The following is a 16,609-nucleotide window of genomic DNA, read 5'->3' as shown; positions in this document are numbered from 1 at the left end:
CATTTAGCAGTAAAGTGGATGAGGGAGATCCCTAAGTATGTAAGCAAACACTACTTTGTGCAGCTGCCCCCCCCGGAAAATGTCTGTGCAAGGCTACGAGAACACTAAAATGTTGTGTTTTATTTTAGTGTGGACTCTGGTTGTACAGACTGCTGTTTTTCTTTAGCATGATGGTTTAGCTGCATTTAATTACACTGCTTTATGCACTAAATCAAACCTGCTCAGGTGTGTTATAACACATGGAATGTGCTTGAGTCTGCAGAACAAGCATACATCACTTACTGCTGTTTGTGATTCAGCTCTGTCTCCTTGTTCACCAGGTCCTGCTTGAGATTGGCCAGCATTTCCACAGAGACGTCCACCTGGCGAGAAAGCTCTGAGGCCTTGTCCTCCAGGTCTTGTTTCTCCTGGCTCAGCCGCTCGCTCTCCTGCTTGGCCCGCTCCAGCTCCGAGCTCTTCCTCTCCAGCTCTGCCTGAAGACGACCTACACGGGCTGCAATTTTCTGCTCCACCTACAAAAGGAGAGGAACTTGAGCTGCTTTAATGACCCAACATATAGTGACTGTTCTGTAACTAAATATGCAAAGGAAGTCATTGAGTAGAAGAAACAGCCTTTATTGTCCCACAGAGTAATACACAAAAACTAACACATTACTTACTACAGAGTAATATCCATGTTTTGCACCTAAAATTTTACTTTAACAAAAATACAGATTCTCTGACTATGTGCTGAAAACCTAAAATAAATTACTAAGATGAAACTTAAATGACTGAGCTTTGCAGACTGTGTACTAACAGCCCGCTACTGGACGACAGACATGATGATGGGACCATACTGACTGAAACAATCCGCAGAGAAAATACTGAGACTTTATAAATCCAGGCTTTGACAACACAAATACAGTACAAAACTCTTCTTTCAAATGTCTGAATGTGGAAAAAGCCCAACATCAGTGGTGAGGCCTCTTCTGCAGAAAAACTGAAAGCTTAAGCTTTTCTATTGTTTGCTAAATAACCTGGATGCTGTCATTGAAGTCTTAATTTCTCCATTAATGTTATTCACTGTACGGTAACTTTTGTCAGTCAAGGACTTCTTGATTACAATTATATAGCTGTTGGGCTCCAGTCAAACAGTGCTCAAGACCCCTCAGCAACCCCCCTGGCAACCACCGGTCGCTATATTCCCTGACTGGTTGGCGAGTTGCTGGCAGTTGCTAGGCGAAATCAGTCACAAAGAGGGTGCTCAGCGATATGACTGATTTTAAAGTCTAATAGATGAATACATTTATATGAGCAATGAATATTTTCCTTGATTGGCCTAAGCAAAAGAAAAAAAAAAAGGCATCTGCAGAAATAAAGTTTGCATTGTGTGTGACTAGATTGGCAGATTATTACGAGCAAAGCACAATTCCTCAAATACTGTGCAAAAGTCTTAAGCCACCCCTTATTTCTTTACATTTACCTAGGAAAATGGGAAACAGGTGTAGTCTCTGGAGCTTGAAAAAGGCGACTGGACTTCTTTTTGTTTCTTGAAGACGTTTCACCTCTCATCCGAAAGGCTTCTTCAGTTCTCAACCAAATGGTGGAGAGACCCAGGTATTTAAACCCCTGTGGGCGTAGTCCCCTGGAGGTGTGGACAAAGCCCAGCTCGCACAACACATCAAAGGCAAGGAAAGACAACTACGTAAATTTCAAACTCTGCAAACCAAGGCATACCATTCATCTGTTAACAAACAGGACGACACGATAAGCAATGGAAACCAAGGAAAGTGGGTGAAGAACCTATCAGACAGGGTCCTCACCAAACCAGAAGAAAATGTGCTAGCCAAAGGACTCAACTTTGCCATAGCCCCACAACAGCTTCCTATTGTAGACCTCATCACAGCAACAGAAACCGCTATAAGAAATAACAAACTTTCTCATCCTGTAGCAGAACAGATCAGGATGAAAGTTTCAGCCACTCTTTCCAGTGCAAGACTTCCTCCATCCAACCTCACCATTCAGGAGAAGAAGGCCATCACAGCCCTAAGCAAGGATCAAAACATCACCATACTGCCAGCCGACAAGGGGAGGTGCACGGTTGTGCTGAATTCCTCGGATTACCACAACAAAATTACTACACTCCTCAGTGACAACAATACTTATGAGGTCTTGAGACGTGATCCCACAAGCAACTACAAGAAAAAAGTTGTTTGCTGCCTGCAACAACTTGAAAAGGAAAAAGCCATTGACCGCCCCACTTACTACCGCCTGTACCCTGGAGAAGCCACTCCATGCATTTATGGACTCCCAAAGATCCACAAAGAAGGAGTCCCACTTCGACCCATTATCAGCAGTATAAACTCGGTCACCTACAACATTTCCAAACACCTCGCCACCATCTTATCACCGCTTGTTGGCATCACACCCCACCACATTGAAAACTCTACAGATTTTACTAACAAGGTCCAGAATCTTGTACTGGATCCAGATGAAACCATGGTGTCCTTTGATGTGGTTTCACTTTTCACTTGCATACCTACAACTGAGGCAGTGGAGACCGTCAGAAGACGACTACAGGAAGACGATTCCTTACTGAACAGAACCAGCTTCACCCCAGATCAGATTTGTGCACTTTTAGATCTCTGCCTTACCACAACATATTTTAAATACAATGATGGATTCTACAGACAGAAGCATGGATGTGCCATGGGCTCCCCAGTGTCTCCCATTGTAGCCAACCTTTACATGGAGGAAGTGGAAAGTAAAGCTCTTGGTTCTTTCAAAGGGATGGCACCTAGCCACTGGTACAGATATGTAGATGACACCTGGGTCAAAATCAAAACCCAAGAAGTAGAAGCCTTCACTCGTCACATTAACTCAGTGGATAAATACATACGTTTTACCAGGGAGGACACCAGACATAACAAGTTACCATTCCTGGACTGTGCGGTGCTTATCGAGGAAGATGGAAGCCTCAACATTGAAGTTTACCGGAAGCCCACACACACAGACCAGTATCTCCTCTTTGACTCCCACCACCCTCTGGAACACAAACTTGGGGTGATCAGGACCCTACAACACCGTGCGGAAAGTGTTCCCTCTAAGGCAGAAGGGAAGCATAAGGAACACACACACATTAAGAAAGCCCTCAAAACATGCGGTTACCCCAACTGGGCCTTCATCAAATCAGCTAAGATGCACAGGAATGAAGGCCAAACACAAACTACAGAGAATGGGAAGGACAAGAGGAACAACATTGTCATCCCATATGTGGCAGGCTTGTCAGAGAAACTCAGAAGAATTTTCTCCAAGCATGACATCTCAGTATACTTCAAACCAAGTCACACCCTAAGACAAAAACTGGTTCATCCCAAGGACAAACCCGCCAAACACAAGATCAGCGATGTAGTGTATGCTGTTCAGTGCAGTGAAGAGTGCTCGGACCTCTACATTGGTGAAACCAAACAGCCTCTTCACAAACGAATGGCACAACATAGAAGAGCCACTTCGACAGGACAAGATTCAGCAGTACATCTGCATCTGAAGGAAAAAGGGCACTCTTTTGAGGATGCCAATGTTCACATTTTGGACAGGGAAAACAGATGGTTTGAAAGAGGAGTGAAAGAAGCCATCTATGTCCACTGTGAACAACCATCATTGAACAGAGGAGGTGGATTACGTCACCAACTTTCCCCCGCTTACAGTGCTGTCCTGAGCTCCCTTCCCAGACGTCTCAACCCCCATTCACACCTTTGTTCCAGTGACCTCAATAGGCCACAGGAAACAATGGAGCGGAGTCCTAAATTGGTTTCAACTGAAACCACTGATTAAATATGACCCACGCCCCCTTCACACCTGGGCACATGTGTTCACGCACATGATCAATAGAGGGTCATAACCACCTCCAGGGGACTACGCCCACAGGGGTTTAAATACCTGGGTCTCTCCACCATTTGGTTGAGAACTGAAGAAGCCTTTCGGATGAGAGGTGAAACGTCTTCAAGAAACAAAAAGAAGTCCAGTCGCCTTTTTCAAGCTCCAGAGACTACTATGACCTGGATAACTGAGAATCTACACAGAAACAGGTGTAGAAATGTATTGGAGCATGGAAGCATACATGGAAATTAGGGCTGGGTTTTTAGGAAATATCGATATATTTTCATACACGATATAAGATGAGACAATATCGTTTATATCGATATAGTCTATGTCGCGTTACAATCATACTTGTAGATCCACCAGCTCACACTGCCCCGCCTCTCTCCCTCACTGCTTCACCATGCAGGAAGCAACAGTATGACATGGCAGTGTTGACAAATTAGCAACTTTGTTGCTAGATTTAGCAGTTTTTTTTTTTTTTTTCCAAAAAGCGACTACTGATAAATTTAGCGACTTTTTCCAGTGACATCAACTTTTGGAGAGCTTTGGAATCCAGAAATTCTCCGCTGCCGCCGTGTTTTGTGTACATACAGCCTTCATACTGTGTCCGTTCATATGCTTTGGCATCGCCCGGACCCCAAGAGTACCTGGCTGCAGGCAAGTAGGGTCGTGATGCAGCTGGCAGATACGTAGACGCCGCCCGTTGCTGTGATACGTCGGCACATATGTCTATGGATTTACTGAGCTGGCTAGAACCCTGCTGACTGACGGATGGAATTTTGTTCATTCAGTCTGTTTACATGTTTTGTTATTTACACAGAGTACTAGATGTACAGCAGTACACACAGGAGGAAGCACTTTGGTGAAGTCTACTTCACTGGAGACTGGCTTTTTAAAGAATAAGTCTGCCTTTTGCTATTTTTGCTCTGTATCTTTTCTGTTTACATTTTAATAGCACAGCTGTGAGTCTTTTGTTATGGAGGGAAAAAGAATTAATTTATTTGAGGAGCATTATTATTTAAATATGCCAATAGTTTATTTTTGAGCAATTTCTCATGTACATCTACAACTGAATGTTAATAAAAGTGTCTGTGTGACATTTAGGACATGTAGCTTTGACTCAGAAGTGCCTTTTTTGTTAATACCTCTTGGGAAGAAAAAATATCGAGATATATATCGTATATTGCCATTCAGCTAAAAAAATATTGAGGTATTATTTTTGGTCTATATTGCCCAGCCCTAATGGAAACACAGTATATAAGGCAAAAACAGAGTTTGTACAATTTGAAAGTCAGTATTTAGTATGTCCACCTTTATTCTTCAACACAGCCTGAACTGTCTTATGCAGCTCTCTTGTAATTTCTTTAAGTAGTTTTCAGGAATAGTTCTCCAGGCTTCTTGAAGGACATTTAAATTTTCTTTAGATCGTTGCTGCATTTTGTTTCGTTCTCTGTCAAGATCATCTCACACTGCTTCAATAATGTTGAGGTCCGGGCTCTGGGGAGGCCAATCCATGACTGATAGTGTTCATTGTGTGTTTTTCTATCCAGGTATGCTTTTTACTGTATTAGCAGTATGTTTGGGATCATTGCCATGACGTAAAATAAAGCTGTAGCCAATCAGACCCTTTCTAGATAGTGGATGGTGGACCAAAATCTGACCACACTTTTCTACGTCCATAATTATCTCATTTTTAACAAGAAACCCAACAACAGTGGCTGAAATGCAGCCCCAATCCATGACAGAGCCTCCACTGTAGACACCGTAGATGCTGTAGACAATCATTGTTTTTCTCTGACATACTGATAATTTGGATTCATCACTCCATCAGAACTGTTGCCACTGATTTTCCATTCTTGTGTCATGTGGTATACCTCAGCCTTTTCTCCCTGTTTCCCTTCCTTAAGAATGGCTTCTTGACAGCCACCCTTCCACTCTGCGTGGTGCAGAACACTGAAACTAGTAGTTTCAGTGTTGATCGCGTGTGTTAAAGGAGAGGCAATATGGAGAAACCGAAGCGGCAGAAAGGGGGTGCGGAGAAGTTACGTGCGAAGAAATTGAAGAGTGTCACTGTAAATGCTACAAAATGTGTAAAGATCACAGACATGTTCGCTGCTGTAGCCTCCACGTCCTCTGTAACAGTAATGCTGCAGCAACAGCAGCTGTAGGCAGAGCCGGCCAGAGGCATAGGCGACATATGCGGCTGCATAGGGCCCCCTGACTACCAGGGGCCCCCCAAGCTCGCCCACATTTGTCATGAAACTTTTTTGGTTTGTTTTAATTTTTTACAAATGCCAATTTCCTAAAAGAAAGAAGAGACTATTCTAACTGTCCAGATTTGTACACTTGTAACAACACTAATTTAATGAGTAGGCTACACTCTAATATTTCTCAGACTGATGCTAAAAAGCTAATTCATGCATCTGTTACTTCTAGGATGGACTATTGTAACTCCCTGAAAAGCCTTCAGCTGATCCAAAATGCTGCAGCTAGAGTACTGACAGGGACTAGAAAGAGAGAACAGATTTCTCCCATACTGGCTTCTTTTCATTGGCTCATAATACCGTATCACCCCAATAGAGCACTTTGCTCTCAGTCTGCTGGCTTACTTGTGGTTCCTAGGATACTTAAGAGTAGAATGGGAGGCAGAGCTTTCAGCTTTCAGGCCCCTCTTCTCTGGAACCAGCTTCCAGCTTGGATTCGGGAGACAGACACCCTCTCTATTTTTAAGATTAGGATGAATGATGGGTTTTCTCTGTAATTATTGTGGGGTCTTTACCTTACACTATAAAGTGCCTTGAGTTGTCTTTGTTGTGAGTTGGCACTGTATAAATAAAATTTAATTTAATTTAAAAGGCTGAAACTGTAATATATCCTAAAAAAAAAAAAAAAAAAAATAATCAACTTTAACCCTCCAGCATTAATAACAGTTAAGTTCAGGGGACAATTAAGTGGTATGAAGGGGGCCCCAAATCAAATATTGCTTAGGTCCCCTTCAAGGCTTGGGCAGACTCTGCTGTAGGTGAAGACAGCAGCAGTGTGATGAGCAATGGCGATTGATTAATATCAATATTTATTTACATTTGCATACTTCCCCAAATCTGGCAGCAATGGCACCTTAATCTGATAAAATAGCAAACGGTCAAGGCCGAGAAGTGTTGGATGAGCAGCAAGTGTCCATTTTAGGCTGCATCATAGCATCTTAGATATTTAGGTTAAAAGTGTGTTGAAAGCTGCACAGTAGTTTGAATTTGTAGCCTCTGTGCTGGTTAAACATGTTTTAAAAAGCCCTCAAGCAGGTGAAATAACAGATTCAAAAAAAACTAAATAATACGTCAAAGCTTTGCAATTTAAGCATTACTAAATTAAGTAAAAAAAAAAAGTATTAGCAGCAAAAGGTATGCCCACAATGAATGAGAGTAAAACAGTGTCAAATGCTTCTAAGACATAGTTGCGGGCCGGTCTAAGCCAAAAATGCCAGGGCCGATTTTTTGTCCCAGTCCAGCCCTGGGTGTATTGTTTAATGCTCGAATGATTCATAGATCAGTGGCTTAAAAAAAAAAAAAACTGAAAATTTTCAGGTACAAAGTGTGGACTAAAAATGAGTGAAAAAGCAACCAATGTCCAAAGAAAAACTTTGAAAGACCTTCAGAAAGCCTGGAGAACTATTGTTTAAGACCCTTTTATAAAATATGAGGAAATGAGGGGTGGCTCAAGACATTTTACTAATAAAGCTGATTCAGATTCTGTTAACTTTAGTGTATTTACCTCTTCAGACAGCTTCTCCAGCCTCTCATCCAGCTCCAGCCGCTCAAACGCCCGCGCCTTCAGCCTGGCCAGGCCTTCCTCATAAGCTGCTTCCACTGCACTGGCTGCTACATTAGCTGCCACCGCTACAGCTGTGCTTGGGTTTCCATGGGGACCTGGATCTGTGGATGTCATGGCTTTCTTCATAAAAATCTCCCCCAGGGGAAACTCCACATTAGGAATATACCGGGCTGCAGTGTTGGAGTTAGCCGGGGTCAAACTCAGGTCTTCTGCACAAGGAAGCTCACGGCAAGGGAAGCGCCGCTCCTTTAAAGCTGAAGGCCGAAGTGGCTCAAAAGGGTCGTTGTTGTTGGCGGGTGTGAGGAGAGCTCCCTCAGCCACTAGGGGCAGCAGAGCAGCGGCGTCACATACACTGTTGGATTTGGAGAGGACGTAAAGGGTCTCGTATGTGTGGTTGTACTCCAGGTGGGCACGCAAGGATGACAGGCTTCGGAAGCGCTTGTGCTCCCCGCAGCGAGGACAGCGGTATGGCAGGTCCAAAGATGCCATTCCGTGCAGTAACTGCTGGAGGAGAGGGGGCGCTCACGCAGCACAACGGCAGCGCCAGTATGAGGGCACTAAGGTCGAGCGCCTGACAGATCCTCTCATGGTGAGAACAGAGCAACTACAGGAAGTCAGCCGGAGACAGAAAGATCCCACACACGGCAGAAGAGCCAGGTCAGTCACATGACCGCACGGAGTGGCAGCACTCAGCTGGTCGTCTCACTTCATCTGCCATGGTTGCCTTGCCTAAGGTCCTAAAAAAAAAAAAAAAAAAAAAGGGCAAAAATGCATGTTAAAAGATTGAGGGCTTCATGCAAGTACATTTTTACACAAGTAAGTTGAACCAGTACTTTAACTTTTACCAGAGTACTTTTTAACACAAGTACTTGTACTTCTACTTAAGTACAGAATGTCAGTACTTTGGCCACCACTGCCTCTATCAGACAAGAACAGGACAGTAAGATAAATTCACTCACATAGCCAACACAATTGAGTTAAATAAATGGCCGGTGAAGCAGAGGACAAAGCTAAAACTAAAGCACCTGCCAAAAATACAAAAGCTAGAATCCTCTATCCAGTGGTGGACAGTAACGAAGTACAAATACTTCGTTACTGTACTTAAGTAGATTTTTCAGGTATCTGTACTTTACTTGAGTATTTATTTTTCTGACAACTTTTTACTTTTACTCACTACATTTTTACACAAGTATCTGTACTTTCTACTAATTACATTTTCAAAACAAGCTCGTTATTTTAGGTTTAATGCGTCTGAGAAACGTTTGCATTTCCGGTCAGTGCGGGAGCCGGCTTTTGATTGAACCTCTACCCCACACGGTAGAGGTTCCTGCAACGCTGGCTCGGAGACCGGTGTTGTGCCAAAAAGTGATCGTCTGCCAAAAAGTGATTGCCAGAAAATGATTGCCCATATTTAAACTTTTATAAATGACTTGCTGACCTATAATCTGTGCAAAATATGTCAACGATATCTCTCGTGAATGATATCAAGTCATTTTGAGTAAGAAACAACATTTCTGTCACAAGGTAGAAGCTGCAATCAGTTTTTGGCAGCGACTTTTATATATTCTTTATTTATCAGGGTAAAAACTGCGATTAGCCAGATTTTTAAAGAGATATGTGGCCAACAGGGCAGCAGAAATCAGAACAAATATGACATTACACTCTATCAAGATATTTTAAGTGACCAAAGAGGACTGGATTTAATATAATGTACGTGCAATAATGCAGAGTCATAAACATACTTGAATAACAGGTCTTTTCTTCATTTTATATCTAAGCCCTTCATAAATCCTATTGACTACACTCTTATTCACCAATATGAGCGAATACATTACACATAAAAGCACACAGAAACATAAAAAAAATCACTTTTTGGCAGACGATCACTCTTTGGCACAACACCGGAAAGAGCTAGAGGAAGTTGCGCTTTACATAGAGGCTGCACGCCGGAACGGTGAGGAAAATAAATGACAGAAAACGTAGAGGACAAAAAAAGTGTGTGCAGTTTGTCACACAGTGTGTCTGCTAGCTAAAAGAACAGCTGCTGTATTTTAAGGGAGAGCAAAGAATGAGGGATAACTTCACTCAGATGGAGAAAGATGTAAGAAAGAAGTAGAAACGTCCTCCGAGGAGCTACTTTTACTTTCTTACTTTGAGTAGATTTCAGAGCCTGTACTTTTTTACTTTTACTTGAGTACAGAAGTTGAACCAGTACTTCAACTTTCACCAGAGTAGTTTTTAACACAAGTACTTGTACTTCTACTTAAGTACAGAATGTCAGTACTTTGGCCACCACTGCCTCTATCAGACAAGAACAGGACAGCATTCCTCCCCGAAAGTCCAGCAGCTGCTCTCCTCAGTTTCCAGATATTTACAGACAGATGCTACAAAGTAAACATGGCCCTGTCCCAGCTTTTGAGACCTGTTGCTGCCATCAATTTCAAAATGATTTATTTTTGTCTTAAAATTATTCATTTTATTCACATTAGAACATAGAAAACATATCAAATGTTTAAACAGAGAAAATAAATCTGAAACTGGGGTTGTAAATCGTGGTTTACATGAGTTTTTAATATTTATTGTTAAATTTAAATAATCTAGATTACAATATTACAGCATATTTGTCCTATATCCTCACTGTGGTCCTCTCAATATTTATTACTCCAGCTGTCTGAGCACAGAAGAAATCATAGCCTGTCTCTCTCTTAGTAGGAATAATAATACATGAGTTTCGTGGTCCAGAAACATGAAACCTTTACTTCACTAAGGGTTAAAAAGCAAGCTCTTGCACTCATACTCACAGAATGGTGGGGAAATGGAAATGGATCCATTAGTGAGAGTGCTTATTAGTGCCAAGGTCATTTTCCAGTCTTAAGTCTAAGAGGTCAGACTGGATAAGGCTAAGTCCTTTACAAAAGGATCTGGTAACCCACACTAGGAGAGAAAAAAAGTCCTGTTATCTGCTATCAGAGTTACAGTCCTCTCACACAGCCTTCACTCTTAAAGGCTGCCTTATGCTTACCCAGTAGACAATGAAGACAAGACTAGAATATTTAAAAGCATGGCAAAACTTTAACACTAAAAAAAAAAAAAAAATACAATTAATTTTCCTTGGATGCATTTCTGGATAAAAATAACCCGTTGAGTTCAGAAACTCAAGTAAACTTAAAATATTCAAAATTATTTTTTGATTACTTTTTCCATTTGCTACTCAGATGCAGAGCTGCATAGGTCACTGCAGGAACACTGAATTCATTTTTTTATCCAATTACCCAGAACTTGAAGCCCCTGATGAAATAAAAATTCAGCACACCATCCTTTACTGGTTTCCCTGAATCAGCTTCTCTAATTACTGTAAAGCTCAGTTCTCTGCACAAGTCTTGGAAACCAGTGTCCTGACAAAATACTGAGCTCTTCACTTTAAGCCTACTCAGCTACCAAATAATATCTGTAACAAGGTATAAAATTACCTGGCGTCTCATTTAGAGCCAAGTCCATAAGTATTTGGACAGTAATAGATTTTCTTTTCTTTTTTTAATTTTGACTCTGTACACCACCGCAGTGGATTTTAAATCAAATGATCAATATGTGATTGAAGTACAGGCTTTCAGCATTAACTCAAGGGGTTTAACAAAAGTACTGCATTAAATGTTTCGGAAATACAGCCATTTTTATACACAGTCCCCAATTTTCAGAGTCTCAAAAGTAATTGGATAAACTAACATAATTTTAAATATATGGACTGCTTTTAATACCAAGATGAAAATCATTTGCAATTACAGTAACTGCAACAAGTCTAGAACTCACAGACATTGCCAAATGCTGGATTTCCTCCCTTGAGTTGCTCTGCAGGCCTTTACTGCAGCTGCCTTCATTTGCTGCTTGTTTGTGGGGGTCTGTGTATTCAGTTTTGTATTCAGTGACTGAAAAGCATGCTCTACTAGCCTGGCCATTGAAGAATATCCCATTTCTTCGCGTTGGGAAATTCTTGGGTTGCTTTTGAAGATTGCTTTGGATTCACTTGCACTGTGAAGCACTATCTGATCAGTGTTTACAGCATTTGGCTGTATAGCCCTGTATATATGTAATTTTGTGAATAAATACATTTTTGTCCTATTGTCATTTACTGTGTTCTTGTATTTATTTGCTATATTTTCTAAAGTTAAAAACAATCAATGTTTAAGGCTCTAATCAAACAGTGCTACAGACTGGTTAGCGACCACTTGGTAACCACCACTTACTAGGAAAAAATTAGTTGACGAGTGGTTGCTAGAGATTGCTGACAGTCACTGTGAAATTGATTGCTAAAGCCCCAGTCACACAGGCCTAGAGACCAGTTAGTGATTCCCTGGCAGGGTTCTAGCCAGCGGTTGATTGCCCAGCACTGTGCCTTGCTGAGGTGCCGTCGTGCTGGGCTGAGAAATTCAGCAGTTAGCTACCGGAACGGATCGCTATTTTAACAGTTAGCTAGCGCCAGCCATTAGCATTAGCAAGCAGCTGTATGGTACGTTTACTGAACGTACCAAACAAACTCCGAAGTTTGGAGCCCCCAGCAGCTACTCACCAACCAGTTGGGGAATAAATTTTTTCCTAGCATTGTGTGCTTGCTGACAACACCGGGGTATGTTGCCTTACACAATTATTCCTGGGCTCATCCTCACAGTGAAGATTACTTTTTAATCTAAGATTGTTTCGAGGTAACTATCAGATTTGTGTAAAGTCACTGCAGTGAACATGACTCCTGTCAGGTACACAGAGCACACTGGAGACACCACGTTAGCTGCCACACACGTATTCTGCCTTTTCCAGTCTTACCTGGCAAATCATTAGCACCTGCAAATACCTACTTTATGTTATAAGGTAAGAACCACTTTACAATGACCATAAGATACTGGCTCAAAACCTTAGAAAACTAGTACCTGAAGTAGGGATTGTTTCACCAGGTAGTTCCCACCAAACCAGCCTGTTTATTTCCAGGTGTCACGTACTGCCAGTCCATCAAAGGCACCAGGGGTCTCACAGATTTGACAAGGTGTCTTCTGACACTGGTGTCACAACACAGTCCATTATGCATAGTTACACACGGATGATTGTAAAGGAGTTACATTTAAGCACTTGTCAGCAACACAAAGGGTTGATGTTGTAAAGAAGCATATTTTAACCCAAATCACAATCTTTTCCTCAACCTAAAATTAGCTTTTAGCTCCTAAATCTAAACAAACACGTGAGAGTAAAAACCAACACCAGAGCTTGAACCAAAACCAACTCTCAGATTCTCTCTCTCAGAAGCTTCTGCAGCAGCTATTAATGAGTGAAGCAGCAGGCACTAGGAGCATAATCACAAATCCCAGATGCAGACCATTCTTCACACTGGACTCGTGCACTGGAAATCCCCAGAAGTCACACAGACTGTTATTAGACGTCTGGTGAGGCTGGATCAGGGAGTGTACTGGCAAGTCGTCCCCATTTATTAAAGGAGGAGGATTTCACAGACACAGTCACTGCACTGCAGTGAGCAGGCATTCCCATCTGCTTAAAATTATTCCGTCAGATATTTAAACAGGCAGGAAAAGGAAGGAAGTGAAGCCGCTGTCAGTGGAGCTCAGCTGAAACATTTCAAAGAAATGCATTTGAGTTATTATTGTGGACTATGGAATAGCAGACATTAGAAATACAGCATAGAAAATACTGGGAATATAATGTATAATATTTAGACTATGTGCAGACTCCCTATGCTTCATATGTACAGAAACCATATCCAGGCTGCAACGAGGCACATCTTCAGCTCAGGAAACTATATTCTCAATCCATGGACATCATTAAAACAATACAGCCACTGATGACCCTGTTTGCTTTACAGATGAGTAGTCAGTAGTTCAGACAGTAAATTTCACCATCTCATCTCCTACACTTTTAGGCTAGGCTCTTTTTTTTTTTTTTTTTAAACTAATCAGCTCCACTTCAGTGACAATCAGTAACAACAAAAAGCGATCAGTCCCATCAGATCAGCTATCCCATCTGCCTCAAAGATTATGCTTTAACTGCCAGCTGAAAGGCTGTGTAGCCAAACACAGATCAGCTATACAGGCTGTCCTTTAAAACTGAGTAGAAGCGCTAGAAATGTGAGGAAATGCTTTACGATAGCCTACGTTTTCATAACTGGACTGATCACATCTGGAAAAACCTCAAAGCTACAATTATATTTCAGTAATATTTTGGGATTCAGGAATATTCAGAATGGCTGCATAATAATGATCCCACAGAGTAGCCACACAGCGCTATGGTAAAATATCACGGAGCGCAGTATTTAGCATTAATGAGCACAGTTATGTTTACTGTATTTAAAATATAGGGCTGGGCAAATGGAAAATACTGGCTAATATATATGAAAAAAATTATTATTAAATTATAATAAGTTATGATTAGAACTCATATAGTTAATCCATATTTAGATACTAATGCACAAGTATGAGGGTGGGCTAAAAAGTTCATAAGCTGGCCATGATGCAATGGTCGAACTTGACCAAATGTGTTTTATTGTTCGACTATCTCCCCTGCGGTCCACACACTTCTTCCATCTGTGTTGCAGCACTTGGATTCCCGTGGCATAGAAGCTCTCATTCTGACCCTCAAAAAAGTTCTCAACAGCAGAGACGACCTCATCATCGGTCCGATATTGCTTCCCAGCCAAGTGTTTTTTCATGTTGGGGAACAGAAAATAGTCAGATGGTGCGAAATATGGAGAATATGGAGGGTTATCAACCAGCTCAAAGCCACAGTTGCGCACAGCAGCCATTGCAACCACGGACTCGTGTGCAGGAGCATTGTCCTGGTGAAACAGGACCCCCTTCGTCAATTTTCCAGGCTGTTTTGACTTGATTGCCTTTCGCAGCTGCCTCAGCAAGTTGCCGTAGTATTCTCCATCGACAGTATGGCCTTTTTGAAGGTAGTCAATGACCACGATGCCCTTTGCATCTCAGAGGACTAAGACCATCACCATCTCTGCTGATGACACTACCTTGGCCTTCTTTGGTGGGGGAAAAGATGGGTGTTTCCACTGGAGGGACTGCCGTTTGGTCTCTGACTCAAAGTGGTGAACCCAACATTCATCTTGGGTGAGGAAACGTTCAATAAAACCAGCTGGATTTGCCTCAAAAAGTGCCAAGTTCACCTGTGACGTGACCAGCCTGGTACGCTTTTGATCAGGTGTCAAAAGTCGTGGCACCCACCAAGCCGAAACCTTTGACATGCCAAGTTCATTATGCAGAATGTTCTCAACTCATTCACGGGAGATGCCTACAGCATCAGCTATCTGATTAACAGTTAAATGTCTGTCATCCATCATCATGTGGTGAACACGGTCGATGTTTTCATGGTTGGTGACTGTGGCAGGACATCCGGACCTTGGGTCATCTTCAAGGCTCTCCCTATCCATCTATTCTCTTCTGCTTATCCTGTTTAGGGTCACGGGGGGGCTGGAGCCTATCCCAGCTGACGGAGGGTGCGAGGCAGGGTACACCCTGTACAGGTTGCCAGCCTGTCGCAGGGCCAACACAGAGAGACATTCACACTCACACTCACACCTATGGGCCATTTAGAGTGACCAATTAACCTAACCCCAGTAACTGCATGTCTTTGGACTGTGAGAAGAAACCAGAGTACCCGGAGGAAACCCACACAGACATGGGGAGAACATGCAAACTCCACACAGAGAGGCCTGGGACAAGGTGGATTCGAACCCGGAATACCCTTCTAGATGTCATTCTAACTGTGAGGCAGTGCTAACCACCACACCACCATACTGCCGGCTCTCCCTACCCTTCTTGAATTCAGCTGCCCACTTTTGCACAGTTGATAAAGCTGGACCCCTTTTTCTGCAGATATTTGATAACACTACGGTGTCAAATGTTATCCATTTTCATAAAATGTGTCTAGCACTACTTTTCCAAGTCTTCATTTCTGTATCCAATGTGGGTTTATGTGGAAAAAAAAACATGCCATTAGCATCAGTAAAGGTTGAATTTAAGGCATGCCAAATTTAATTACTGTATGATAACTCCTTCTTAGTCAGCCTATGAACTTTTCAGCCCCCCCTTGTATTAGTAAAGACTGAAAAATCACTTCAAATTACAACCAACATTTTTTACTGGAGCGATTACAAATATCCCTCTTACTGGTAGCTTTATTTTTCTTTATTCACTAATCCTAATGGAAAGATTTAATGAAAAGCTACTTTTTAAAGGCTTTCTGATGGGAAACATTAACAACCTCATTGTTAAACCCACAGAAGCTTTCAAACAGTCAAACAAGGCATCAAAACAAGTCCAGTCAACGATCTATAAACTTATGACCTATATGAATGCATGAGGGAGGACTTCAATTTTTGGTTCTCTGCAACAAGGTCAAAAAGTGAAACTTCTGGTATTAGGGCTAAATGGATTTTTATTCATTGCTGTTTACATTGAGGCAGTAATCTGAAGTCAGGGTTTGTTTAAAAGAGAAGACTGGTCCAACCTCCCACAGTTTTTTTTTTTTTTTTTAATCACAATAAAGAAGATTCTGAACATCAAGTAAGACGTTAAAGGTGAAAATAGTCCACTTCAAAGAGAAGATAGAGATAGATATAAAGATACAGAAAGGTAACGATAAAGAACAAGAAATCTCAGGGTGCACTACCAGGAGAAGCTGAGGTGTTACTCAGTAGAAGAGGTAACAACAGGTTTTAACACTGAAGTAACCTGCAAACAAAACAGCATAGCCACTAGGGGGTGTCAATTTTGAGCCTTGATTGGGAGGGGTTGTTTTTAATCACAAGCATGATAACATACAGTGCTTAACAAATTTATTAGACCACCCTCCAATGTAGCTGACCTAAATTAACAGTATTGGTACTTAACAAATTTTTTTTGTGTGTGTTTCT

At 41.8% G+C, this 16,609-nt stretch overlaps 1 pseudogene; it reads right to left on the bottom strand.

Moving 5' to 3' along the window:
* Positions 1-278: 278 nt before the first annotated feature.
* LOC115794324 (F-box only protein 41 pseudogene) lies at positions 279-8,379 on the bottom strand (annotated as a pseudogene).
* Between the last annotated feature and the right edge of the window lie 8,230 nt (positions 8,380-16,609).

Source organism: Archocentrus centrarchus, chromosome 1, assembly GCF_007364275.1.
Source record: "Archocentrus centrarchus isolate MPI-CPG fArcCen1 chromosome 1, fArcCen1, whole genome shotgun sequence".
Classification (NCBI taxonomy): Eukaryota; Metazoa; Chordata; class Actinopteri; order Cichliformes; family Cichlidae; genus Archocentrus; species Archocentrus centrarchus.
The sequence above is the reverse complement of the archived record's forward strand: the minus strand, read 5'-3'. Positions and strand labels throughout refer to the sequence as shown.